We start from the raw sequence: 23,854 nt of genomic DNA on the forward strand, positions 1-23,854 counted from the left end.
AAGCCTGGAAGGATTTGGATGAAGTGATGCTGAGTGAAATGAGCAGAACGAGAAAAACATTTTGCACCCTAACAGCAATATGGTGGTGATGATCAACCTTGATGGACCTGCTCATTCCATCAGTGCAACAATCAGGGACAATTTTCAGCTATCTGTGATGGAGAATACAATCTGTATCCAGAGAAAGAACGGTGGAGTTTGAACAAAGACCAAAGACTATCACGTTTAATTTTGGAAAAAAACCCATTATCTTATTAAGTAATTTTGCTATCTCTTATACTTTATTTTTCTTACTTAAGGATATGAGTTTCCTTTTATCACACCCAACTTAGATCAATGTATACCATGGAAATAATGTAAAGACTAAGAGACTGCCTTCTGTGGGGGGGGAGGGAAGAGAGATTAGGGGAAAAATTGTAAAACTCAAAATAAATAAAATCTTTCTAAAAAATAAAAGGCAAATATGAAAAAATGCTCTAAATCATTAATTATTAGAGAAATGCAAATTAAAGCTTCTCTGAGGTACCACCTCACACCGTTCAGATTGGACAATATGACTAGGAAGGATAATGATAATTGTTAGAAGGGTTGTGGGAAATCTGGGACACTATTTCACTGTTGGTGGAGCTGTGAACTCATCCAACCCTTCTGGAGAGCTACTTGGAACTATGCCCAAAGGGCAACAAAAATGTGCATACCCTTTGACCCAGCAATACCACTACTGGGTCTATACCCTGAAGAGATGAGGAAAAAGGGTAAAAACATTACTTGTACAAAAATATTTATAGCAGCCCTGTCTGTGGTGGCAAAGAATTGGAAATCAAGTAAATGTCCTTCAACTGGGGAATGGCTTAGCGAACTGTGGTATATGTATGTCATGTCATTGTTCTATTAGAAACCAGGAGGGACAGAATTTCAGGGAAGCCTGGAGGGATTTGCATGAACTGATGCTGAGTGAGATGAGCAGAACCAGAAAAACACTGTACACCCTAACAGCAACATGGGAATGATGTTCAACCTTGAAGGACTCCCTCATCCCATCAGTGCAACAATCAGGAACAATTTTGGGCTGTCTGCAAAGAAGAGTACCATCTGTATCCAGATAAGGAGCTGTGGAGTTTGAACAAAGTTCAAGGACTATTCCCTTTAATTTATTAAAAAAAAAAAAAGATAGTTTATTGTCTGATCTTGTTACCTCTTAGACTTCTCTTCTTTAATGATATGATTTCTCTTTCATCACACCCAATTTGGATCAAGGTACAACAAGGAAGCAAAGTAAGGACTGACAGATTGCTTTCTGTGGGGGGGTGGGGGGAGGGAAGCAAGATTGGGGGGTAATTGTAAAACTCAAATAATATCTTTAATAAAAATTAATTTGAAAAATAAAATAAAATAAAAGGCAAGTGGGTAAAATTACAATTTTAACATAATGCAAATCCCAGAAACAGAATCACATGCATATAAAAGATTAGTGTGCAGCAAATCAGTGCACATAAAAATTGGAAGAATACTTATTTTTAAAATTATTTGGAAAATTGGAGGACAATACTATATACCACAAAACTACCAGAAAAACATAATTAAGGATAAAAATAGACTATAAGTTCAAAAAAAGGGTAGCATTTCTCTAGATATGAAGTAGACAGCATGATATAGGTAATATGTTTTCTAAATCTGTGATTTCATCAGTGTGAGGAACTCATAGACTGTAATTCTCTTCTCTAATAAAAGAACAGCAGTTCCTTAATTGCTTATAGTCTAACAGAATTAATTGGGGATACTAAGAACTTAACTGACTTTTTCATAATTACACAGCTATAGGACTTAAATCCAGGTCTTCCTGACTCCAAGGCAGTCTTATGTTCATTACCCTAAAAGAATTTTTGTGCTCATATTATCCCCAGTTTGAAGATGAAATAACTGATACTCAGATAGGCTAAGTGACTTATCCAGAGACACACTGAATTGTTAGAGAGTGGCAAAGCCTAGATTCCAACTCAGGTCAAACTCTAAGGCCAGTACACTTTTCTTTACACAATTCCCTAGATGAAAAAAAAATAATATATTTTCCTCATTTATAGAGAGATGATAAATTTTCAATTATAAAAAAACTATTTGAAAAGAGTAGATATATTTAATGACCTAAAATTTTTTTAAGTTTCTATTTGCAAAAATGATTAAATAAAAATTGTTTAAAATAAAAACATCAAACATCAAGGTAAAAATTAAAATATCTGATTAGGAAAAAATATTTAAGGAAGATACCGGAGTGCTAAAATTAGAGCTCTTTTTTTTAGGTTTTTTTGTAAGGCAAACGGGGTTAAGTGGCTTGCCCAAGGCCACACAGCTAGGTAATTATTAAGTGTCTGAGACCAGATTTGAAGCCAGATACTCCTGACTCCAAGGCCAGTACTCTATCCACTACACCACCGAGCCACCCCTAATTAGAGCTCTTAAAAATATTCCAGTAGAGCTGAGAGATTTAACATGACTAGTTCATTGAAAGAATCATTTCTAGATTCCCTACACAACCAGGAATCTATAGTGGTATCTCCAAATTATTAGGAAATTCTAGCACAGAAAAGCCATCAAGGCAGATTCAGAGCAAGGACTGGAGGGCAGAGCTCAAGCAGAAAATCCTAGAGCCTTCACTCTGAGCACTTCCTGTCCTAAATCCAGAGAATTTAGACTCATCAGGTTGAGTTTAGTCCAAGCCTACACTTGGCTTAAAGAGATCAATTTTAGGGTTATTCATTATGATCTAACACAATACTCAACTAGCAAACCAAGAAAAACTTTCCAACTACCATAAGAAGATGCACGAGGGGAAGATAATAGCAATACTACAAGTCCAGGTACAGCCTCAGAAGGAAAAGAAATTAAAAAAAAATTTGGGCACAAGGAAGAAGAAAACATTTGCCAAAAAAAGGGGTATCTTGAACCACATGACAGAAAGTCTCACTTCAAAACTGAATGTTCTGAAAATCAGAGTGGGTCAATCATAAGACAAGAAATAGCAAAATAAAAAAATTATTTTAAAAAGTGTATATATACATGAAGAATAAAAATTTAAGAATCATTATTATCAGAAACAGGTCAAGGGGTGACAATCTAAGAACTACTGGACCATCTTAAAATTATGTTCAGAAAAGGTATAGAAACAATATTTCAGGAAATAATAAAAGAAAAGTGCTTAGAAACTCATAACCAGAGGACAAAATGAAAAGATAGAATCTATGAGTCACCTTCATAAAGAAAGTCCCAAATGAAAACTTCTAGGTAAGTCAATGACAAAATCTAAAGCTTTCAAAAAAAAAGAAAGAAAAATATTGCAAATAACCAAAAGTAATTTGAATATTAAAGAGCCACAATTAGGATACTCTCACAAGAATGAGAACTTAGTTACCACACTAAAAGCTTAAAATATGGTATTCCAAAAGGAAAGAGACAATGATTTACAACCAAGAATAACATACATGTTCTAAGTGTTCTCCTACATTAAAGAGAAATGGTCATTTAATGGATTAAAGAACCTATCCTGATGAAACGGCCAGAACTGAATACACAGATATTTGGAAACACAAGTGCAAGCACCAGGAGAAACAAAGAAAGGCTAACATTTGTTTAGAGAGGGAATATATGAGGATGAATTATTTACATATTAATAGGGGGATAAGAAACAATATCTTAGTGTCCCCTGGACTTGTCTATGGGGTATTCTTGGCAAAGATGCTGGAGTGGTTTGTCATTTTCTTCTCCAGTGTGTCATCATTTTATATGTGAGAAACTGAGGCAAATAGGGTTTAAGGTGACTTGCCCAGGGCCACAAGGGTAATAATTGTCTGGGGTCAGATACCTGTCTCTAGGTCAAGTGCTCTATTTATTTGCACCACTTAGCTGTCCTTAAGGGTCATAGAGGAAGACTAAAGTAAAAGAGTGTGTGACTTTACTTTGTTTTAATGGTCTTAGGAGAAGACAAAAATGGGAAAGGAAAAAAGAGAAAAGGGACTCTACAGGGAAGGGAAGAAAGAAGAGGGAGAAAAATCACTATCGCATCCTGTTTTGCAAACATTGAAAAGTAATAGCCATGGAAGAAAGGGAGGGGGAAAATAAGCCTCCTATGAACCTCACTTTCATCTGAATCAGAAAAAAGAAACTTGAATACAATTGGTCATACACACACACACACACACACACACAGAGAAGGACATTAAACTCAAGAAGGAAGCTTGAATACAATTGGTCATACACACATAAATAGAAACACAAAAAGGAAACAGGAGGAAAAATGGACAAAGAAGAGATAAAGAAGGGTCCTAAGAAGAGGACAAAAGGTAAGAGAATAATCACAAGCAAAAGAATATTAAATATTGGAGGGAGGAATATAAAGTATATTAAATTAAATAAAAAGAAGTATATTAAATAAGGAGTATATTAAAAGTAAAGGAAGAACTGTTTATACTCTTTGACCACTTATCTATTGGGAAATGATTTTTGATTTTATATACATATATATGTATATATACATATATACATATATATATATGTTACCTTTTAAACCAAACTTTATCAGAGAAATTTGATACAATGATCCCCCAATTTGCTTTTTTATCTTAAATTCAATGTTTATTTATTCTCATTTTGTACAAATAATGTTTTTATACATTAATAAAATATTCTTAAGAGTTGGGGCGGCTAGGTGGCACAGTGGATAAAGCACCAGCCCTGGAGTCAGGAGTACCTGAGTTCAAATCTGGTCTCAGACACTTAATAATTACTTAGCTGTGTGGCCTTGGGCAAGCCACTTAACCCCATTGCCTTGCAAAAACCTAATAAAAGAAAAAAAGTAAACAAAATACCCCTTCCCCCAAAAAATATAGACTAGCTGGAGGTAAAAGGGGAGAGAAAAAATTAAAATTATAATAAAAAATAATAATAATTGTAGGTATGGCCAGGTGGCACAGTGGACAGAGCACCAGCCCTGGAGCCAGGAGTACCCAAGCCCATATCCAGCCCCGTACACCCAACAATCACCCGGCTGTGTGACATGCAAGCCACCCCAACCCCACTGCCCTGCAAAAACTAAAAAAAAAAAAAAAAAAAAGACTCAAAATGAAATAAAATAATAATAATAGTAAGGGCAGCTGGGTGACAGACAGAGCACTGGTCCTTGAGCCAGGAGCACTCAGGTCCAAATCTGGCCTCAGGCACCCAACGATCACCCTGCTATGTGGCCCCAGGCAGGCCACCCAGCCCCATTTGCCCTGAACCCCCAATGATGATAATAATAATAATAATAATAATAATAATAATAATAATAACAACAAAGTGTGCTTCAGTCTGTGTTCCAACACCACCAACTCTGTTGTGGGTGGATCACATTCTTTATGATAAGTCCATCACAAAAGTTACTTCCATATTTTTCCACCATTGCCATTGCTGATCACAACTCCCTCCTTTCGTATTTCTCCACTGCCATGTACTACATTTTCTCTCTCCTTTCACTCTGACTCTGCTGTAGGGTTGCTGAGTGGTGCAGCAAACAGATTCCTGGCCCTGAGGCCAAAAGGCCCTGAGCGCCTATACCACTCCTTAGGCCCAAGATCCACCTGGCACTATGGTCCTGGACAGGCCTTCCATTCCCAGCCCCTTGCAAGAAGTAAAAAAGAAAATGTGTTATATCTGACCACTCTCCCACCATGGTCTAACCTCTCCTCCATCACTCGCATTCTCCCCTTCCCCCTGTCCCCCCTCCTCTCCTTCTTACTCCAGATGCCTATACCCCATTGAGTATATATACTGTTTCCTCTCCTAGCTACCTCTGATGAGAGCGAAGATTCCCTCATTCCCCCTTGCCTTCCCCCCTTCCATATCATTGCACAATAGCTCATTGTAATAAAGAAAAATCTTATTTTATGAAATATCTTGGCCTATTCCCCCCCCCTCCTTTTTCTTTCTCCCATTACATTTCCCTTTTTTCTATTGACTCCATTTTTACACCATATTTTATCTTCTAATTCAGCTTTCTCTTGTGCTTCAACTATAAAAGCTCCTTCTACCTGCTCTGTTAATTGAGAAGGTTCATATGAGTATCATCAGTGTCATTTTTCTGTACAGGAATACATGTAGTTCATCATCATTAAGTCCCTCATATTTTCCCCTTCTCCTCCAATCTCTATGCTTCACCTGAGTCCTGTATCTGAAGATCAAACCTTCTGTTCAGCTCTGGCCACTCCAACAGGAACATTTGAAATTCCCCTGGTTCATTGAAAGTCCATCTTTTTGCCTAGAAGAGGACATTCATCCATGCTGGGTAGTTGATTCTCGGTTGCATTCCAAGCTCTTTTGCCTTCTGGTATATTATATTCCAAGCCCTACAAGCTTCCAATGTAGTTGCTGCTAAGTCCCGTGAGATGCTAATTGAAGCTCCAAGCTATTTGAACTGTGTCCTTCTGGCTGCTTGTAATATTTTCTCTTTGACTTGGGAGTTCTGGAACTTGGCTATAATATTCCTGGGGATTGGTTTTTTGGGATCTCTTTCTGGGGGGGGGGGAGGAATCGGTGGATTCTCTCCATTTCTATTTTGCCCTCTGCTTCTAGGATATCAGGGCAGTTTTCCTGTAGTAATTCTTTGAAAATGATGTCATGGTTCTTTTCCTGATCATGACTTTCAGGTATTCCAATAATTTTTAAATTATCTTTCCTAAATTTGTTTTCCGTATCAGTTGTTTTTTCATTGAGATGTTTCACATTTTCTTCTAATTTTTCATTCTTTTGGTTTTGGAGTATTGAATCCTGACTTCTCGTAAATTCAGCAATCTCCCCAAGTTCTATTATTTGTCTGAAGGATTTGTTCTCCTCAGAGAGCTCTCTTATCAATTTTTCCATCTGGCCAATTCTGCTTTTTAAATCATTCTTCTCATCAATAACTTTTTGAACTGTTTTATCCATTTGACCTAAGCTGGTTTTTAGCATGCTATTTTCTTCAGCATTTTTTTGGATTTCCTTGACTAAGCTGCTGACTTCATTTTCATGTTTTTCCTGCATCTCTTTCATTTCTTTTCCCAGTTTTTCTTCTAACTCCCTCATTTTATTTTCAAAGTATTTTTTTGAGCTCTGTCCTAGCCTGAGCCCAATTTCTGCTTTTCTTGGAGTCTTTAGATGCAGGAGCTTGTACTTCCTCATCTTCAGACTGAGTGTTTTGATCCTTCTTGGGCTCACAGGCAAAATATTTCTCAATGGTGTTTCTCTTGTTTCTCTGCTTGCTCATTTTCCCAGCCTGAGCCTGGTTTTGGGGTGCTTCCTGAGCTTTTGTGACACTCCCACAAGTATCTCAGTGTGTGAGGCTCTGTCCTCACTCCTGGTCGGTGAATGACCATAAGAGCTCTGTCTCTGCCATGGGGCTGAGGTGGGAGGGGCCTAGACTGCGATCAGGATCTGAATGTGGTCAGAGCCCCAGAGTCCTGTTCCAGGAACAGAGGACAGAGCTCTGCAGTCTCTCTCTCTCCACTCCCCTCCCTGGGTTCAATGGGCTCATGCCCTGGGGGCTACTGCTTACTGGCTCTGGCTGCTTCTGTTCCTGGATCTGGGCTGCCTTGGCCACACTGCTCACTGTGTGCCCTGAGGGTTGGGCTTCATGTGCTCCCTCTGGCAGAAGTCCCCCCACTGTTCCCCCAAATTGTACCCGGTGCTCTCTGGGGCATAAGTCAGGAAACTTCCCTGCTGCTGTGAGCCACAGTTCCAAGACATGGGGCTGCCTCTGGGAGGCTGAAGTTCTTTGGCTCTGGCGGGCCACCCCTCTGGCAGGCCGTCCCTACAACCCTGCTCTTTTTCAGGTTACCTTGAGTAGGAGAATTGCCTCACTGGGTCCCTCTGTGGGTTCTGTTTTTTGAAAATTTAGTTAGAGTCCTTAGTTTGTAAGTTTTATGAGAGAGTGCCTAAGAGATGATCCTCTCTTGTCACCATCTTGTACAGAAGCAAAAATTAAAATACAGGATTAACAAGTGGCCTAAAACAACACATTAGAAATATTTCTTTCACTATGGCCAGGAATAAAATTTGTTCAATATATGAAAGATTATAGATATATATATATATATAAAACATGTTAACAACATATATAATAAAGTACATATATTATATCAATAGATGGAGAAAAGGCTTTTTGATAAGATTTAGTTCTGATTTATATTAAAATTCTAGAAATCATTAAAAAATCAAAACTTTCCTTAAAGGGATGGTCAGCTAGGTGGTACAGTGGATAGAACACCAGCCCTGGAATCAGGAAGACCTGAGTTCAAATTTGACCTCAGACTTTTTTTTTCTTATTTAAAGATTTTATTTAAGTTTTACAATTTTCACCCCAATCTTACTTCCCTCCCCCCCCACCCCCACAGAAAGCAATTTGTCAGTCTTTACATTGTTTCCATGTTGTACATTGATCCAAACTGAGTGTGATGAGAGAAATATCCTTAAGGAAGAAACAAAAAGTATAAGAGATAACAAGATCAGACAATATAAGATATGGTTTTTTTTCCTAAATTATAGGGAATAGTCCTTGAACCTTGTTCAAACTCCACAGTTCTTTATCTGGATACAGATGGTATTCTCCATTACAGACATCTTCAAATTGTCCCTGACTGTTGCACTGATGGAATGAGCAAGTCCATCAAGGTTGATCATCACCCCCATGTTGCTGTTAGGGTGTACACTGTTTTTTCTGGTTCTGCTCATCTCACTCAGCATCAGTTCATGCAAATCCCTCCAGGCTTCCCTGAATTCCTGTCCCTCCTGTTTTCTAATACAACAATAGTGTTCCATGACATACATATACCACAGTTTGCTAAACCATTCCCCAACTGAAGGACATTTACTTGATTTCCAATTCTTTGCCACCACAAACAGGGCTGCTATGAATATTTTGTACAAGTGATATTTTTACCCTTTTTTATCATCTCTTCAGGGTATAGACCCAGTAGTGGTATTGCTGGATCAAAGGGGATGCACATTTTCGTTGCCCTTTGGGTGCAGTTCTAAACTGCTCTCCAGAAAGGTTGGATGAGTTCAAAGTTCCATCAACAATGCAATAATGTCCCAGATTTCCCACATCTCCTCTAACATTGATCATTGTCCTTTCTGGTCATATTGACTAGTCTGAGAGGTGTTTTAATTTGCATTTCTCTAGTAAGTAATGATTTAGAACAATTTTTCATATGACTATGGATTGCTTTGGTCTCATCTGTAAATTGCCTTTGCATATTCTTTGACCATATGTCAACTGGGGAATGGCATTTTTTTTTAAAATGTGACTCAATTCTCTGTATATTTTAGAAATGAGTCCTTTGTCAGTAACATTAGGTGTAAAGACTGTTTCTCAGTTTACTATATTTCTTTTGATCTTGGTTACAGTGGTTTTATCTGTACAAAAGCTTTTTAATTTAATGTAATTGAAATCATCTAGTTTGTTTTTGGTGATGTTCTCCATCTCTTCCTTAGTCATAAACTACTCCCCTTTCCATAGATCTGACAGGTAAACTAGATCCTTGATTTTCTAATTTGCCTATAGTATTGTTTTTTTATGTCTAAATCCTGTATCCATTTGGATCTTATCTTGGTAAAGGGTGTGAGGTGTTGGTTTAATCTAAATTTCTTCCATACTAACTTCCAATTTTCCCAGAAGTTTTTTTATCAAAGAGAGAGTTTTTATCCCAATAGCTGGATTCTTTGGGTTTATCAAACAGCACTTTACTATAATCGTTTCCTGCTATTGCACTTAGTCTATTCCACTGGTCCACCACTCTATTTCTTAGCCAATACCAGTTTTGATGACTGATGCTTTATAATGCAATTTTAGATCAGGTAGAGCTAAGCCCCCTTCTCTTGCACTTTTTTCATTAATTCCCTAGAAATTTTTGGCTTTTTATTTCTCCATATGAATTTACTTACAACTTCTTCTAACTCATTAAAGTAATTTTTTGGAATTCTGATTGGTAGGGAACTAAACAGGTAGTTTAGTTTTGGTAGAATTGTCATTTTTATTATATTAGCTCTACCTATCCATGAGCAGTTGATATTTGCCCAGTTACTTAAATCTGATTTAATTTGTGTGAGAAGTGTTTTATAATTTTTTCAAAAAGTTTCTGAGTCTGCCTTGGCAAACAGACTCCCAGGTATTTTATATTGTCTGAGGTTACTTTGAATGGGATTTTTCTTTCTAGCTCTTCCTGCTGTATCTTGCTAGTCATATATAAATAAGTTGAGGATTTATAGACCTCAGACATTTAATAATTGTGTAGCTGTATGACCTTGGGCAATCACTTAATCCCATTGCCTTAAATAAAAATAAATTACAAAAACTTTCCTTAATATAGTGAATAGTATTTATCCATATCTATGAATATTATATAAAAAAGAAAAAAGTTAAAGATCTTTCCGATAAAACCAAAGGTCAAGCAAAAATGCCCATTACCACTAATTGTACTTAACTTCATTTTAGAAAGCTAGTTATAGGGGCAGCTAGGTGGTGCAGTGGATGAACATCAGCCCTGGAGTTAGGAGGTCCTAAATCCAAATTCAGTTTCAGATACTTAGTGCTTGCTTAGCTAAGTGACCCTGGGCAAGTCACTTAACCCCATTGCCTTGCAAAACCAAAAAAAAAGAAAACTAGTTATAGCAATAAGAAAAGGAAATTTGAGAAGGAAAAAACATAGATAAAGGGAAAACAAAATCATCTCTTTTTACAAATGATATTATAGTATACTTAAGAGTACCCTATGGGGGTGGCTAGGTGGCGTAGTGGATAAAGCACTGGCCCTGGAGTCAGGAGTACCTGGGTTCAAATCTGGTCTCAGACACTTAATAATTACCTAGCTGTGTGGCCTTGGGCAAGCCACTTAACCCCATTTGCCTTGCAAACCCCCCCCCCAAAAAGAGTACCCTATAGAGAATCTAAAAATTAATTGAAAGAATAACTTCAGAAAACTACAGGGTATAAGATAAATCCATATAAACCATAAGCATCTCTATTTATAAGCAACAAAACACGGTAAAGAACTTGAAAGAGAAATTGATATAACTCAAGACTACCAAAAACTCTCTTGCAGAAATAGACAGACCTAAATAATTGCAGATATATTCACTAGTTAAAATTGTAAAAGAAAGGAGGAAGTTAAGTTTCCACAGCTGCAGCAAACAAAAAAGCAATTAAGAAGCTGCAACATAAACCTCCTTTACCTTGTGCAAAAACAGGAAAAATAAGACAAACCAGTGATTAAAAGAAGTTAAAAATAGACAACAAAGGCAGGGGGAAAAAAAGGACAGGTACATATTTAAGAGTAATATACATCACATGGCTGGGTGATTATTGAGATTACAAGGCTGAATATGGACTTGGGTGCTCATGGCTCCAGGGCTGGTGCTTCGTCCATTGCACCACCTGGCCATACCTACAATTATTACTATTTTTTTTAATTTTAATTTTTTTCTCCCCCCTTTACTTTTTTTGCCCAAGCAAGTCTATCTATATTCATGAGGGGAAGGGTATTTTGTTTACTTGTAAACAAGTATATTTTATTAATGTAAAGAAAAACATTTGTACAAAATGAGAATAAAAATAAATTTTAAAAATAAAAAATTTTTTTAAAAAAAAAGTAATATACAGGCAGCTAGGTGGCGCAGCGGATAGAGCACTGGCCTTGGAGTGAGGAGTACCTGAGTTCAAATGCGACCTCAGACACTTAATAATTACCTAGCTGTGTGGCCTTAGGCAAGCCCCTTAACCTCATTTGCCTTGCAAAAACCTAAAAAAAAAAATGTAATATAGAGGTGCTAGGTGGCACAGTGAATACAGTACCGGCTCTGGAATAAGGAGAATCTGAGTTCAAATACGACTTCAGACACTTAATAATTACCTACTTGTGTGGCCTTGGGCAAGCCACTTAACCCCACTGCCTTGCAATAACTTAAAAAAAAAGCAATATAAAGTGGGAGTATAAGAAGGAATGTTACCAGGAAGGATTCGGACCAATCTGAAACTGGAAGGGAAGGAGCACTCCTGAACTAACTGCATGAAAGTCTTCTCACTTCTGCACTCAATACTTACTCCTCCTGAAGAGACTGCGGTCCGATTCTGTACAGAAATGTAAAGATTCTTCTAAGGGTTTTGCTAATAAAGAACTGATACTGATATTAGTGTCAAGCAGCTTATATCTAACAATTCTTTGTGCCCAATGTGGGGCTATCTACGGAATTCGGAGGGATCTAGCAAAAGACTACGGGAAGAGCACTCCTGTTGCATTTCAATGGTCCCTTACCCCTGTAGGGTAAGTTCTTTCCCCTCCTGAAGCCATAAAAAAAAAAAAAATCCCAAAAAACCACAGGCAGCAAATCTTAGAAGAATTAGGGAGTAGATCATGTAAGCAAAAATTCTGAACACACGTAAGAGAATCACCTTTGCTGGTCTGTGACCCTAGGGATGGGAATCTAAGTGACAAAAATCTAATTGAGTCACCATGGTAGTTGGACATTGTAGGGTCGGGATCTTAGGTATCAAAGAAGGGGAAGTATCCCTAGGAAGACATTCCAGTTAATCCCAAAGAGAGGATGTTGGAAAATTAGGAGAAGCTCCTGGGACAAGATGGAAAAACAAAAAGAAAATGATCAAATAACTGTTATTAAGAATGGAAGAGAGAGCTCTGTCCTCTGCCCCTGGAACAGGACTCTGGGGTTCTGACCACATTCAGATCCTGATCGCAGTCTAGGCCCCCCCCATAGAACAGCTTGGCCCCCCACACCTCAGCCCCATGGCAGAGGGGGGCGCATATGGTCATTCACAGACCAGGAGGGAGGACAGAGCCTCACACACTGAGATCCTTGTGGGAGTGTCCCAAAAGCTCAGGAAGCACCCCAAAACCAAGCCCAGGCTGGGAAAATGAGCAAGCAAAGAAACAAGAGGAAGACCATTGAGAAATATTTTGCATATGAGCCCAAGAAGGATCAAAATACTCAGTCTGAAGATGAGGAAGCACAAGCTCCTGCATCTAAAGACTCCAAGAAAAACAGAAATTGGGCTCAGGCTATGACAGAGCTCAAAAAAGACTTTGAAAATCAAATGAGGGAGTTGGAAGAAAAACTGGGAAAAGAAAGGAGAGAGATGCAGGAAAAACATGAAAATGAAGTCAGCAGCTTAGTCAAGGAAATCCAAAAAAAATGCTGAAGAAAATAGCACGCTAAAACCCAGCTTAGGACAAATGGATAAAACAGTTCAAAAAGTTATTGAGGAGAAGAATGTCTTAAAAAAGCAAAATTGGCCAGAAGGAAAAAGAGATAAGAAAACTCTCTGAGGAGAACAAATCCTTCAGACAAAGAATAGAATTCAGGGAGATTGATGAATTTACCAGAAATCAGGAATCAATACTTCAAAACCCAAAAAATGTAAAATTAGAAGAAAATGTGAAATATCTCATTGAAAAAACAACTGATATGGAAAACAGACTTAGGAAAGATAATTTAAAAATTATTGGAATACCTGAAAGTCATGATCAGGAAAGGAGCCTTGACATCATTTTCAAAGAATTACTACAGGAAAATTGCCCTGATATTCTAGAAGCAGAGGGCAAAATAGAAATGGAGAGAATCCACCGATGCCCCCGAGAAAAAGATCCCAAAAAAGCAACCCCTAGGAATATTATAGCCAAGTTCCAGAACTCCCAAGTCAAAGAGAAAATATTATAAGCAGCCAGGAGGACACAGTTCAAATATTGTGGAGCTGCAGTCAGGATCACACAGGACTTAGCAGCAACTACATTGGAAGCTCGTAGGACTTGGAATATAATATACCAGAAGGCAAAAGAGCTTAGAATGCAGCCAAGAATGAACTACCCAGCAAGGCTGAATGTCCTCTTCCAGGGAAAAAGATGGACCTTCAATGAACCAGGGGAATTTCAAATGTTCCTTTTGGAATGGCCAGAGCTGAACAGGAGGTTTGATCTTCAGATACAGGACTCAAGTGAAGCATAGATATTGGAGAAGAGGGGGGAAAATAAGAGGGACTTAATGAGGATGAACTGCATTATTCCTGTATAGAAAAATGACACTGATAATACTCATATGAACTTTCTCAGTTAATAGAGCAGGTAGAGAGCGCTTTTTTAGTTGAAGCACAGGACAAAGCTGAATTCGAAGATAAAATATGGTGTAAAAATGGAGTCAATAGAAAAAAAGGGAAATGTAATGGGAGAAAGAAAAAAGGAGAGGGGGAATAGGCCAAGATATTTCATATAATAAGATTTTTTTTATTACAATGAGCTATTGCAATGATATGGAAGGGGGGGAGGCAAGGGGGAATGAGGGAACCTTTGCTCTCATCAGAGGTGGCTAGGAGAGGAAACAGCATATATGCTCAATGGGGTATAGACATCTGGAGTAAGAAGGAGGGGGGAGCAGGGGGAAGGGGTGGGGATGTGAATAAAGAGGAGAGGATGGACCATGGGGGGAGAGTGGTCAGATATAACACATTTTCTTTTTTACTTCTTGCAAAGGGCTGGGATCGGATGGCCTGCCCAGGACCATAGGGCCAGGTGGATGCTGGGCCTAAGGGGTGGCATGGGGGCTCAGGGCCTCTTGGCCCCAGGACCAGGGATTTGTCTGTTGCGCCACTCAGCGACCCTACAGCAGAGTCAGAGTGAAAGGAGAGAGAAAATATAGTACATGGTAGTGGAGAAATAAGAAAGGAGGGAGATGTGATCAGCAATGGCAAGGTTGGAAAAATATGGAAGTAACTTTTGCGATGGACTTACCATAAAGAATGTGATCCACCCATGACAGAGTTGTTGGTGTTGAAACAAAGACTAAAGCACATTTTTTATTATTATTATTTGGGGGAGGGTGCAGGGCAAATGGGGCTGGGGGACCCGCCTGGGGCCACATAGCAGAGTGATCTTTGGGTGTCTGAGGCCGGATTTGGACCCGGGTGCTCCTGGCTCAAGGGCCAATGCTCTGTCTGCCACCCAGCCACCCCTACTATGATTACTATTTCATTTTATTTTGGGTCTTTTTTTTCCCTTCTTTTTGGTTTTTGCAGGGCAGTGTGGATCGGGTGGCTTGCATGTCACACGGCTGGGTGATTGATGGGTCTATGGGGCTGGATGTGGGCTCAGGTGCTCATGGCTCCAGGGCTGGTGCTTCGTCCATTGTGCCACCTGGCCATACCTACAATTATTACTATTATTTTTCTTTATTTTAATTTTTTTTCTTTCCCCTTTACTTTATCGCCCAAGCAAGTCTATATTCATGGGGGGAGGGGTATTTTGTTTACTCTTAAACAAGAATATTTTATTAATGTAAAAAAAACATTTGCACAAAATGAGAATTAAAAAATAAAAAAATTAAAAAAAAGAATGGAAGAATGGAAGCTTTTTAAATCCAATTGTATCCTGGTCTACATTTGGATCAGATGAAGATTGGGTGTGTCAAATTCTAAGAACTTTTATTAATAAGAAAAAATATTTCAGAAGAGGAGAAAAATTATGCTGCTTGCTGGGGTCTGGCAGGAGAGATAACTAATATGTTTCTGAGCAAATTCAGAAAGGGAGGAAACTTAGAAACCTCCTCCCACTCCCTGGGACCCATTACTCTCCTGTTTCCCTACCTCCTTCCTTAAAATCTGCCCCTACCAAATGCATCCGCCACCATTCTCCATAACCTACATCTCCCACCCTACCTTATGGTAGAGAGGCAAAAGAGAGGTCATATTCAAGGTGGCAGAAAGATACTAGGAACCTGTCCTTTCAACATAAAAGGGATTCAGATAATACTTTGGAGGAAAATGGGCCTAGCGCACTACTGTATCCATGTTTCCCCTTAGGGAAGTTCTGATGGGTGGACCAGGGGGTAAAATTGACTTCAAAAATACTCCCCCCAGTACCACTGAGGTTAGGGATTTAAAAGGAAATAAAATCACTGGCTGAAGATCCAGTAGAACTATGAAAACAATCTGACCTTTTATATCTCATTTCCAAATTTCTAGAAAGAATGAGGGAAAGTTTCAGAAAGTTTTCTGGCCTGGATTTTGTCACTAATTCTTGGCCAGATATTAATAAGAAACTCCAGAAAATAGACATTGGAATATAAGACCCCTAGATAAATTACTGAGGGAAGTCCAGAAAGTCTATATGAGAAGATGAAAAACAGGAATTAGAAGTGTATAAGCCAAATTTTTGTTCACATCTGAGGCAGAGGTCAATCTCTTAGGGAAAGACCTAATCATTAAATTACAATTAGAACTGGGAGTGAAGGAAAATAAGATTACTATAAAAATGAATATGTTGACTACAAGTTTGGATGAAGGAAGGAAGAATTGCAAATTGAACTAAAAAATTCAAGCTGAAGGACCTCCAATCCATGACGTGTATAAAACAGTACCCTATTCTTATTGAAGGAAGAAAAGGGCTGCATGTAACCTGTTAATAGAGCAATTATTGAGAGGACTCATTGAGCCTTGCAGGTCATCGTTCATTACCCCTGTCCTTCCCATCAGTTTTCCAGACAGGACCTATGGATTAGTACTGGCAAGACCTCAGATACATGAATCAGATAGTACAAATCTGCCACCCTGTAGTTCCTAACCCATATTACTTTGTTATACATTTAAAAGATGCATTTTGGGCCTGTCCTCTGAACTCAGAAAGTAAGGGTATATTTGCCTTTACTTGGGAGAATATATAAACTTTAATTTACCTGGGAAAAACAACTTGCTATAATATGTAGATGATCTTTTAATAACAGGGACAAAGGAGTCTAAAGTCATGCAGGCTTCTATAGGTCTTATGAATTCCCTAAGGCATCACAATTTGAGAATGTCATAAAAGAAGTTATAATTTGTGGAAAAGGAAGTGAAATAGGGGCAGCTAGGTGGCACAGTGGATAGAGCGCTGGCCCTAGAGTCAGGAGTTCAAATCTGGCCTCAGACACTTAATAATTACCTAGTTGTGTGACCTTGGGCAAGTCACTTAACCCCGTTGCCTTGGAAAAAAAAGGAAGTGAAATATCTAGGATATCTGATAAGTAAAGGGTCAAGGAAAATTAATCCAGAAGGGATAACAGGAATAATAGATCGATCTCTCTCTCTCTCTCTCTCTCCCAAGAAAAGAGAGGGGCAGCTAAGTGGTGCAATGGATAGAGCACCAGCCCTGGAGTCAGGAGTACCTGGGTTCAAATCTGGCCTCAGACACTTAATAATACTAGCTGTGTGGCCTTGGGCAAGTCATTTAACCCCATTTGCCTTGCAAAAAAACCTAAAAAAAAAGAACAAAAAGAGAATTGAGGAAGTTTTTAGGTCTGGTAGGGTAATGTCCATTGTGGACAAATTATTATGCTCAGCTAACTAAAGATCTATATAAAAAGCTATTAAAAGAAGAATTGGACAGGCATAAGTATGCTAAGGAAGAATTGGACATGCTGGAGCAAGTAAAGAAAGCATTAATAACTGCTCTGGTGTTAACTTTGCCTTCCTTGAAGCAACCTTTTTATTTTTTTGTTTCAGTAGAAAAGGGAGTAGCTTTGGGAGTTGTGACACAAAAATGGGCAGGGCAACACCAGCCAATGACTTTCCGGTTCAAATTATTAGGCCAGTATCAAAGGGATGGCCTAAATGTATTCCAGCAGTGCTGGTCACAGCATTCCTCATAGAAGAAAGTAGGAAACTTACCTTTGGAGAAACATTAGTGTAAACTCCCCATCAGGTGTGAACTATTTTGAATCAAAAAAGCAGGGGTACTGGTTTATTGACTCCAGAATATTAAAATATGAAACTATATTACTAGCTAAGGAAGACCTGGTCCTAAGCATGGAATGTTGTATAAATTCATCTGACTTCCTTACAAAAAAGGGAAGGGGGAGCAAGTGTGATCTTGAGCATGATTATTTAGACATAACAGAATATTAAACTAAACTCCAACTAGACCTTAAGGAACTCCTCTTTGAAACTGGAGAGACTATTCATAGACGACTCCTCAACGGTTAAGAAGGCTGAAATAGGAGAAGTGAGTAGACTTCTGATTCCCTGGGTGGAAATATTGAATGTAGTTCCCATGTTTAGCAAAAAGGAATAACATAAAATGAAAGCAGATGGAAGCAGTGAGGAATGAAGGATGGCAGATCCTCCCAGATGGGAAAAAAGTACTGAATAAACCACTAGCTAGGATAACTATGGGACTATTACATAAAAGGAGCTATATGGTGGGGGGGGGGGGGGTCCAAGCTCTGTGTGATACTGTGTGTTAAAGCAGTTTGGGTGCATGTGAATATAAACTGTGGCCAAGCAAATAACTGAAAGATGCATAATCTGCCAGAAAGTGAATCATCAAGTGTTAAGGAGGCAAGTGTCAGGAGGAAGAAAGATGGCTTTGCAACCCTTCCAAAGTATACAAGTAGATTTTACAGAGATGACCCCAATAGGCAAGCTTAAGTACCTGTTAGTGATTATGGATCACTAAACTGGATGCCTTGAGACCTACCCCTTCCCTCTGCCACCACAGCCAAAGTGACTAAAGTACTCTTAAAACAAACCATCCCTAGGTTTGGATTAGTGGAAAGGATAGATTCTGATAATGGTACACATTTTACTAGTAAGATTTTAAAGGAAATTATGTGCTATTTGGAGATAACGGGAATTTCACACACCTTGGCACCTACCCTACCCATGTTGGGGAAAGTAGAAAGGATGAACCAAACAATAAAACAACAAATTACTAACATTGGGATTGAAACTAGGCTACCCTGGACAAAAGGTTTACCAACTGCGAGAATTAGAGCTGCACCTCGGCCTCTTAGCAGCCCAGAGAACTAGTACAACTGTATTAGACTGGCTAGGGACTCTGTTATCCCCATCCAGAGGAAGAAAAACAAAACAAAAGGAAACATACACAAAAAACAACCCTTCCGAATCTGATGAACTTTATAAAAATTATCTCTTATGGATATCTATCCCTTAATCCTAATTCCTCATGCCAAAGATTACTAATTTGTAAACATGTTTATCAAAACATGTATGTAAAATGCTAAACTGACTGTTCCTGCTGAAGGGGAAGGGGGATAGGAAGGGAGGGTGGAAGGGAAATTTTGTAACTTGGAAATATGCATGTGCATATGGATGAAAAAAAAATTACCCTTCAGAAGGACATAGGAGCCTTACCCTTTGAATTACTGTATGGTTTGCCTTTTCTGGGGAAGGGAGTGGATCTTTCCTCATTCCAAACTAAGGACAAATTCTTAAAGGACTATATACTGGCATGAAGGACTATTGGTGCAAATTACCCCTCTTGAGTTTGTTGTGCATCATGTTAAGCCAGAGGACTGAGTACTGGAAAAGGTATGGAAAGGAAAGAAATTACAACCCAGTTGAACTGGCTCATTTCAAGTTTTATTGATTACTGAAACTAAAGTAAGAACTGTTGGACTCATTACATGAAGATAAAGGGCTGGTGGAAGAACCTGAGGAATGGATGTGAAAGAGACTGATCCTGTGGGATTAAAAACCACTCTGAAGCAAAGAACCTTTGTGATTGAAGAGTAAGGGTTGGGGTGGATAATGATGCCAGAAGAAATAATTGTCTTTGTTACAGGAATATTAATGATCACAATCTTCATATACTTAGACCATAGCAGAAACATTCCATACTAAAAATTAAGACCACGCATTCTACTTTATTACTCCTATTCCTCCTCTTCTGCATAAAGGAAACTCCCATATCCATTTCCTGAGAGGAAGGGAATAAATACACCCAACTAATGGAAGTTATTGCCAACATTTTCAATTTAACCAACTGTTTTATCTGTGGGGGACACAACATTTGGAAGACTGGCCAGGGGTGCCAGGAATCCCAAGCTTGGTCTGGATTCTCAGTAATGATCAGAGGTACACAACAGTACAAGATTCTGGTTCAAACAAGAGGAACTTAAATGGTATTTTACAAAGTCAGTAATAGGGAGATATTGCTTGAACCAAACGGGAGAGGTGAAGAACACAGGAGAAAGCAAATGTGAATGGACTTACACTAGAGGGGAAGATTATGGAGAAACTTGGGTTAGTCTCCCACATGAAGCAAATTGTACAAATTTTAACGATAAATGGAACCAGACAGCTATCCAGTGTATAAATGTGGAATGGAAAACATGTAATCCCGAAAAATTTAATAGTGAGACATTTGCAGCTGAAAGTTGCATTGGTAGTTAGACAGAAGGATGACTGTAATGTAACCAGACGTCTCTACTGTCAAAGTTCTAATAAGACTACTTTAGCGAATCTTACAGTCCCCATATGGAGGTGAAGAATAATAATACTTGGACCTTATTCATGAGTAAGACCAATCAAACTGGGTCCCAATATAATTGTACTTGGAAACAGAAACAACTCTGGAGATGTAATTCCACCTTCATGATAGGAGGGTTCCTGGGATCAGAGGATCAATACTATTACTCTACTGTTATTTATAGACTAAGGTTATTTGAACAGGGAGATCATCTAGACCTGAAGGGACATTATTGGATTTATGACACAACTGCATATACACCTTCCAGCTAATTAACTGGATGGGGATCTGCTATATTGGGTTAGTCAGATCTAAATTCTTTTTCTTAAGTAAGGAGGTAGGAAATTGGGAATACAATTGTATGATGACTTGAATAGGAAAGAGAGATCAATAGATACAGGTGTAGCCTCTACAAGAGATAGTAATAGGTGGGGAGACACCCAGCCCCCAGAAAGAATTATCCAGACCTTTGGACCAGCCACTTGGGCCCAAGATGGGAGTTGGGGATATAGAACCCCCATATACCTGTTAAATCGACTCATTAGGCCATAGGCTGGGGTAGAAATCATTACTAATCAAACTGCAAAGGTACTAGATTTGTTAGCTGACCAGGTTACCAAGATGGGAACTGGAATTTTACAATATAGGGTGGTTCTTGATTATCTGTCAGTAGAGGAAGGTAGAATATGTGGAAAATAAGGATGTACCAGGGGAATTAGAAAACTTGCCCATGTTCTGGTACAAATTTGAAGCTCAGCCTTTGGAACCTCTGGTGGAATGGTTTGGGGGATCCTGATGGAAACCAATTCTATGATTTATCCTAAGTCATTATCCTGCCAGTCTGCCTTCCCTTCATGATACAGTTAATCACCTGAATTGTCTGAGATTCTTAAGAAAATTAGGGTCTGCTCATGTCTCTGGGAAAGGTACAAGAGTCAAAAGTGCAGAACCAAAATTCTTATTAAAAGAAAAACAGGGGATTTTGTAAGAGAAAGGAGTGAGTTAAGTTTGGAGGAATAGCTGCAGCATAAACTTAGGAACTACATTTGGTATTTCCACTCAGGGAATCAGAATTCTACTCCTCCTATTCTAGCCCTCTTAACCCCTTCATCTGTTAACCTATTTCCTCTAGCCTTTAAAGTATTTCCTCTCTGGTGCTCTTCACATGTACCACTGATATTTCTGTGGGGAATGTCAGGTCACTTCCCTTTCCATGAGTCCTCTTTCCTCTCAATTTTTCCCAAATGAATATACTACCCATAACTCCATATTTGGAGTTCGTATAAATGGTTCCCTCTTTACCTTCTAATGCTTTCCAGTGTCCTATTTAAAGCATACAATTCACAAGTTTGGGCTGACCAGCCATTGGTCAGACTGCCAGATTCAACAGCTGGGCCAGGAGCCTGGGTCTGTGGCAGAGGAGGTAGTTTCCAGACCTCTTGGCCCAGGGATCATCAGGGATAGCCAGAAGGGGTGGTGAGAGAACTCTGCCGCACCAGAGTGAATGCAGAGCAGAGCTCTGGTCTCAGAGGCAGCCCTATGGTGAGAACCTGCAGCAGGAGTAGGCAGAGCCAACCAGCGCTTCAAGAGCTCTCAGCCTACAGACGGTAAGGGGGTTAGGGTTGACGAGAGAAGTCTCTCTGGGGCAGGACTCAGCTGTTTTCCCACACTAAGATCCAGGTCACAGTCTGGGCCCCCACAACACCACTGTAGCTGAGCAGGGAGCTGCCTCACAGCTCCAGGGTAGAGGGGAGGGCCTGTGGTCATCCATATCCCAGGAGCCTCTCATAAGACCTTGGAGGAATTAAGGTCCCTGTGGGTTGTCCCCCAAATCCCCCAAAGTCTTGGAAGTGTAGTAAATCAGTCATAGGCTGAGGAAATGAGCAAACAACAGAAAATGAAGAATTAGACCACAGAAAATTACCATGGAGGATCAAAATACACACTGAGATGATGACAACATTGAAACTTTTGTATCTACAACCTCCAAGAGAAATAGAAAATGGGCTCAGGCTATGGATGAGCTCAAAATAGACTTTGAAAAGTAATTAAGGGAGGTAGTGGAAAAATTGGGAAAATTGGGAAAAACTGATGCAGATAAATCATGAAAACCAAGTCAGCAACTTATTGAAAGAAATACAAAAAAATACTGAAGAAAATAATATGTCAAAAACCAGTTTAGGCCAAATGGAAAAAGTAACACAAAAGGCAAATCAGGAGAATAATGCCTTAAAAAGCAGAAATGGCCAGCTGGAAATCGAGATACAAAAGCTCTCTGAAGAACAAATGCAGAATGGAACTAAAGGAAGTGGATGACTTTGCGAGAAGCCAGGAAGAAATAAAACTGTACCAAGAAGTCTCATTCCAAGATATATAAAGAACTGATTCAAATTATAAAATTAAGAACCATTTCCCCAAAAATAAATGGTCAAAGGAAATAAGAGATATTTTTCAAAAGAAGAATTGAAACATATCAATAGTAACATGACAACCTGTTCTAGAATTGCTAATAGAGAAATACAAAGTAAAGCAAATTTGAGGTTCCACTTATCAGGTTGGCAAAGATGGCAAATTCAATGCTGGTATATGAACAAGTGAAAAAGATCACTTAAGTGATAATATACACTATAATAATATAATATAGAAAAACAGTCTATTTTGGAGAACAGTATAGGAATTTGTAACAAAAGTCACAAAAATTAATCAATTCTTTAAAGACATACATTCAAAAGTATCATAAAAAGCAAAACCAATCTGTGCAAAAAGATATGTTTCTAGGGGGCAGTTAGGTGGTGCAGTGGATAGAGCACTGGTTTTGGAGTCAGGAGTACCTGAGTTCAAATCTGGCCTCAGACACTTAATAATTACCTAGCCATGTGGCTTTGGGCAAGCCACTTAACCTCATTGCATTGAAAAATCTAAAAAACAAATAAAAAATATATATGTTCTACTTGTAATAACAATATATTGGAAAAAATCTATATCTTTAAACAAAAAAGAGAATGTTTGAATAAACTGTGTATATTAATATAATAGAATGTTATATACCATAAACTCTCCCCTTCTCTACAACGTAATTCTTGGAGAATTGTCTACAAAACTAAGAGGTTAAGTACCTTAAGGTAAGACTAAATGAAACAAAGTAAATCCAGCAGAACCAGAACTTTATATGCATTGACTACAAATTAAAAAACTCTATCTACTGATACTCTATTCACTTAGCTGTCAAGATCTGATTGTGTTCTCTTTGAATTAAGAAGAGCACCAGGTCTATCATTGGGACTTGAGCTATAGGAAAAAATCAGACTCAGCTGAAGGATCTGCCCAGCAGATGTACTATTGTTAGGGAAAGTACCACAGCATAGATGACACAAAAACAAAAAAGATATTAATTAAAAATTTATTTTTTAAAAAATAAAGCAGGTAAAAGGAGAGGTCATAACAAATCTAATTGTTTCCTGTCTAAAAATTATATGTCACTTATTTGTTGTTTCTCCATACTCCCTAACATGTTAGAAATTGTTCCCAAGTTAATTTTAAGGGGGTTG

The 23,854-nt window shown here is 38.6% G+C and overlaps 1 protein-coding gene across 9 annotated transcripts in view; it reads right to left on the reverse strand.

Moving 5' to 3' along the window:
- Positions 1 to 23,854, reverse strand: part of ZCWPW1 (zinc finger CW-type and PWWP domain containing 1) — a 77,029-nt gene that overhangs the window by 18,471 nt on the left and 34,704 nt on the right. The window lies entirely within an intron of this gene.

This window comes from Macrotis lagotis, chromosome 2 (assembly GCF_037893015.1).
Source record: "Macrotis lagotis isolate mMagLag1 chromosome 2, bilby.v1.9.chrom.fasta, whole genome shotgun sequence".
In the NCBI taxonomy this organism is placed as follows: domain Eukaryota; kingdom Metazoa; phylum Chordata; class Mammalia; order Peramelemorphia; family Peramelidae; genus Macrotis; species Macrotis lagotis.